The following is a 6,000-nucleotide window of genomic DNA, read 5'->3' as shown; positions in this document are numbered from 1 at the left end:
CTAATCTGAGCCCCTGCATATCACAGGCCTTTCTGCACCATATGGGGCAGGCAGAGCTCTGCCTGGGTGCAGGGGGAATGGGATGGGGGTAGATCAAGGAAAGGGGGGAGGGGAATGGGTGTGAGGGAAAGAGCTCCTGTCCCAGATGAAGGAATTTGGGGGCAGAGGAAAGGACCCTGCTCCACAGAGAGGGGAGAGGGTTTCTGTGAGTGCCAGGGGGCTCCATTTCCCCTTCCACTAGCTCCCCATTTACAGAGAGCCAGAGCAGTACCTGCAGCAGGGAGCGGGAGTTGCTGGTGGCCTCAGAGGCACAGGCCCTGCAGCGCCTCGGGCACCTGGCGCAAGTGCCACATGATACGGAGCTGGCACATCACATTGGCCGTGACGTCCTCCTGCTGCAAGGGAACGAGAACCTGTCTGAGACTCAGACGCCTCAGAGGAATCAGGAGGGATTAACGGCCCCTGGAACCAGCAGCATTTCCACCCAGCCCCTGCCCACCTCTGAGGGATGGATTCCCCCTCCTGAGCCCCAGGATGGAGTCTTGTTGTCCTTCCTAGTGACCTCCAGTGGCAACCCCCCTCCTTGTACGGGGAGCTCCTGCCACTTCCCCCTCAGTGCCCCTGACAGCTGTTCCACTTCCAATCCACAGCTCAAGTTCTCAGACCCCTCTCCTCCAGCCCCACCCAGGTTGGGTAGGGAGGGGACTGTAGCGGGGGCGGGGCAGGAGGGATTCTGGCAGCAGTGAAGTGGGATGTGGGGAGGTTGAGACCTTTCCCCAAGTCACCCCCATCCCATTTCCCTTTCCCTAGCCACTAATGCGGAAGCCGCAGGATGGCAGCCCTGGTGAATGGGACGGATCGGCAGCCCCTGCTGACTAGGGTTACCATACGTCCGTTTTTTCCCGGACATGTCCTGCTTTTCGTCAATCAAACCCCCGTCCGGGGGGAATTGCCGAAAAGCCAAACATGTCCGGGAAAATGCCGGCCGGGCACTTCCCCTCCCGCGGCTGCTCTGCTCCGCTCCTCCCCTCTCAGACTTCAAGAGCCGAGCTGCCCAAGCCAGCCCTTCGGGCAGCCCCCTCTGCCTCCGGGCCCCGAGCCACGGGCCAGGCACTTCTCCTCCCCGGCTCCAGCTGAGCTGCTCCGCTCCTCCCCTCTCAGACTTTAAGGTTCCAGCTGCGCTGGGGAAGCGCCGGCCGGGGGCGCAGGGTCTGGGGGCTGCCCGGCAAACCCTGAAGCCGGTAGCACTGGGGCAGCCCTTTCCCCATGGCTGGGAGTGGGAGGGAGGAGGGGGAGGAGTTAGGGCGGGGAAGGAGCGGAGTTGGGGCAGGGCTAAGGGTGGGGAAATGTTCGGGGCCAGGGCCCGTGGAGGGTCCTCTTTTTTTATTTATTAGACATGGTAACCCTACCGCTGACTGAATCCTCCTGTTCTCTCCAGAACGGGTCCAGCCTTGCCAGCAGCAGGACAAGCATCCCCTGCCCATGTGCCTCAGCCCTGCCTGGTCAGACGCCATCACCCGTCAGTCCTTGGCCTCCCAGGCTGCCAGTGATGGGAGCAACTCTGGGTGGTGGCTCGGGTGACACAGACACCAGACAACTAGGAATTGGGTGCGGCCCTGTGGGACAGGAGAGTCTCACAGAGGGCACTTGGGGGACTCTCCTGCCCTTCCCAAGAGCGATAGCACCCTGTCCTAAGAACATAAGTCTGGGATGAGGCAAAGCTTGTCGTTAATTAGCCTGGCTAAAGAGCTGGGTGGAGCTGCTCCGCGGACAAGCTGGCTCGCTCCTGCTCATGGAGGTGAATTCATCTCCCTTCCCAGGAGCACCTGCTCTCCCTTTCATTCCCCACCAGGCTCCTTGTGCCAGGCCAGCGAAGGGCCACAGGATGGGAATGAGGCCTGGGGCCCGCCCCAATCTCCTGTGTCTAATGCAGCTGTTCACCTTGTCCCCCATTAGCTGCTGGGTTTCCCCCAGGAGGGAGTAGGTGACAGGGAGAGAGACACATACACACATTTGTCCTTCTGGTTGCAGGGCTTCTGTCCTTCCAATCCCATTGGTGGCTGCACAGTGGGAAGAGTCCTCGCTGCGTGCCCGGCCCAACAGAATTGCAGGGCGTGGTGTGGAACACAGAAAGAGATAGAGAGACTCATCCTCCAGCCGGGGTCAGTCTGAGAGAAATTGGCTGGGGTCCCAGTCTCACTCTTCTAGCGGGTGCCATTTCCCAGCTGGGTTCCTTACCCCTCTGGTGCAGCAGCAGCTGGTAGAGCCTGTAAACCACCTCCCTGGCCTGCCGGCTGATGTCCTTGGCTGGGTCACTGACGGACAGAGCTAGCTGTGCCATGTGGTGACCCATCCTGGGGAATTCCGCTGAGTTCTAATGGATGGGAGAGGGAGAGGGGACTCCATCAGCATTTTCCTGTCAGCTCCCAGTCCCCCCCGGGCCAGGACTCTCCTTCCCCTCAGCCCCTCTGCAGGAGATGCTAGAGGATAGGAGCTAGAGCCAGACCCTTAATTTCCTCTGCCCCAAAGGAAGCCTGGAGCACAGGGCTGTGGGCAGGGCCCTCCATGAGGACTTGCTTTCTGCTGCTCCAGGATGACAGGGAGGCATGAACCTGGAGCACAGCCCCCTTAAAAGCCCAGAGTCACCACTTAACTAAAACAAGAAGAACTTGACTCAAGCCAGGCTCACTCTCTGCTCTGCCTCTGCCTCCCCAAGAGGAACACTCCTAACCCACAGCCCCTGCAGCAGCAGATCCTACAGTCCGTCGGAGCCAGCTCACCTACCCCTGGAGTCAGGAAGCTGGGGTCAGAGGTCACTTACGTCAAACTCAGGGAGGGTGATGGTGGATCTGAGCAGGGCCGTGCTGCTCTTAACGGCCCTGGCTCTCTCTCGTGGCCCCCTGGACACGATCCAGTAGTTAATGTGCTCTGGGGAAAGGAGGCATTGCACTGACTGCCCTGACCAAGGATGCCCACTGGGGGCCCAGCTAGGAGGACGGACTGGAAAATGGATCTAAGAGTGAAGGTAAAATTGCCCCCATCCCTCTCATCGGGCTCACCTCCAAGATGTACTGGAGCCTGTCGGTGTCTGGGGACTCTGCCAGCAGGTTCCCCAGCATGGCGTCCAGGAGGTCTGGCAAGACCCTAGGCAGATCCTGAAAGCAAGGGAGAGCCATGGGTCAGAGTTAGGGAAACTGGGGCTACATCTGCCACAGGATGGGAAGTGGGGTCTCTGGGAAGCACTGGTGAGACCCCAAACACATATCCTGGCCTCTCTCATTCACATCCCACTGCAGGCAATTAGCAAGGATTCATGGCAGGATGACAGCTGGCTCATCTATCCATGACTTTAGCATGATCTACCTGCACTTGGGCGGTGTCCTTCTCCATGCCCAGGGTGAAGACGGCGTGCAGGGCAGCTCGGAGGAGGTGGGTCTCCAGCTCTGGCTCCTGGGCAGGCGTCATGGTGCTGGCAAGAGAGAGGAGCCGGTATTAGACTGTGCAGTGCGGGGATGGGACTGGCACCAACACGCAGGTGAAACTGCAGTGAAATAGGCACAGGCTGGCAAGAAGGGAAACTGAGGCACCGAGCCAGGGAATGACAGGGCCAAAGTTTCTCAGACAGACAGTGGCAGGGCAGGAATAGCACCTGTTCCCTGGACCCTGCTGCCCCTCTGTATCTGATCCTGGGAGTGAGCCTCTTCCCAAAGCCAACTCCTTCAGGAGCCCATAGCAAAGAGACCCCCCCAGACTGTCCTGGACTCCCTGAGAGGTGCCTCCCCCGAACTGGAGCACCAAGGACCAAAGTGGCAGCATCTAGTGTCAGTGGGGTTCATGTGGCTCAGGCCAGACCCCTGGGCTGGGGACCCACCCCCATAGCACTGATCGAGGGCCTGGGCCCAGGGTGTTCACAGCCCCGCCCTCACCTCTCCCTGAGCCCAGCCTGACTCCTCACCTGGAACAAAGCTGCGGCGTCCATCGGCCTCGCTGCTGCCCGAGTCCCAGGCACTGCTGCTGTCCCATGGGGAGCGGGCCGAGCTGCTGGTGGTGGGACAGGGATCCTCCACCTCCTGCCCTGGGGAGGCTGGAAGGTCCTCACTGACGGGGCAGGGCGATGCCTCCTGCTGGGAATCAGGGCTGGGCTCCTGGGGCCGCTGCTGCCCACACAACATGCCCCAGAGTCACCCTGCCCGGCTCCCCTCCTGCGCTGGGTCCTGCCTGCCCAGCCGCATCCTGGCCCAGCTCCATTTCGACCTGGCCTCTCCCACCTCGGCACCTGTGCTGGGAGCGGGTTTTCTCCGCCAGAAGGCTGGGCACTTCCACCTCCTGGCCTGGCCGGGAGCTCCTTCCCCGCCAGTGGGGACGGAGGAGCCGCTCTGCTCCTGGGGAACATGGCAGCTGCTTCCCTCAGGCTCTGGGGCCACCTGCAGAGCCTTCTTCCTGAACATCCTCAGGAGCCTGGCCATCCTGGAACCGAGCGGGGAGCGGGCGTGAGTCTGGGGTCAAGGCAGCCTCTCACTAACCAGCCTGTTTGGTCCCTCCCCATCCCTGCCCCAGCCAGAGCAGCTCCTCCTCCCCCACAGGGGTGCACGTAATGCAATCTACACGCACTGGCAGGAGTTCATTGCATGATCTGCTTCCTGCTGTTTGGTTCTGGGCTGTTGGAGTATGGGCTTGCAACCATCTGTGCACACATATTATACTAATTGCATCTAGACCACATCTCCCTAGTTTGTTTGTGAGAATGTCCTTATTAACATCAAGATGGATCACATCTACTGTTTACCCACCTCCACTAGGCCCGTAACCCTGCCAAAGAAGGAGCTAGGATTGGTTTGGAATGATTTGTTCTTGATAAGTCCATGCTCACTAGTCCTAAGAACCAAATTGTCCTGTAGGTGCTGACAAACTGATTGTTTAATAAGGAGTTCCAGTATCTTTCCAGGTATGTTAATGGATGGGAAGATGTTCTTTTTCAGGGATCTCTGACGAGAACTGGGGCACAGCACTTAGTTTGTTGAGGCCATAAAATGGAGACAGGCACCTCTTTTCTTCTCCCAGCACCCCAGATACCTAAAAGGGTGGGACTCACATCCCTCAATGGGCTTTAAAAAAGACAATGGTTACAATGTGGCTTCGACCATTTCTGGTTTCTGCAGACTAGATGTTTTAGCAAACTTTAGAATTCCTTGGTGCTCAATACTGTGAAACTCCCCTTTCTCCTTCACAAAGGGCTTTAACGCCCCTTATCTCACCCAGGCTCTCGACTGCCCAAAGTTGGAGAATTGTCCCTGTTCCCACTGCAGAGCACTCCCAACGACACACACACAGAGTCCTCCTGGTGGTGGGAGGGGAACAGAGGAAAGGACAGAAGATGTAAGAGATGAAGAGAAAGGAGGGAGGGATGGAGGAAAAGGTAAAACAAAAAGGACAAACCCTAATGTCCCCAGTGATTCTAAGGGACAAAATCCCAGGTGAGGAATAAAATTCGACCACCTTAAGCTAGTGTTTTCCATGCCTAGAATTCAGCTGGCGCCAGATACATCAGACTGAACAGGTTCCAAACCTCTCGGAGGCTCTTACCTTCTAAACAGGGACGTCTGTTTTCTAGTAAAATCAGGAAAAAGAAAAGAGAAAACTCAAAAGAGGTTCCTCCTGGTGGTCACATACATGAACCCAAATACTCTCTCAGACCTCAAAGAGAGATCTCGAGAAGGAGACTTGCTGAAGCAAAGCCACAGGGGTTTCTGAGGTTTCCCTGGCCCTGCGCCCCTGTCCTGCCTGGCTGATGTCAGCATCTCTCTGTGAGGTCACCACCTTCCCTGCACCTTTGGCCAATAGGCTGAGGTCCTGAAAAAGGCCTTTGTGATGTCACTGCCACACCCACCCCTCCCCTGCAGTGCTAATGTCCTGCCACAGGGCAGACACTTTGGAGGTTTGAGCTACACAAAGAGGAAACACTTAGATCTCAAAAATTAGATGAGATGTTTCAGTCTGAGC

Source organism: Chrysemys picta, chromosome 12 (genome assembly GCF_011386835.1).
Source record: "Chrysemys picta bellii isolate R12L10 chromosome 12, ASM1138683v2, whole genome shotgun sequence".
Taxonomy (NCBI): domain Eukaryota; kingdom Metazoa; phylum Chordata; order Testudines; family Emydidae; genus Chrysemys; species Chrysemys picta.
This window is presented reverse-complemented; position numbering follows the sequence as displayed.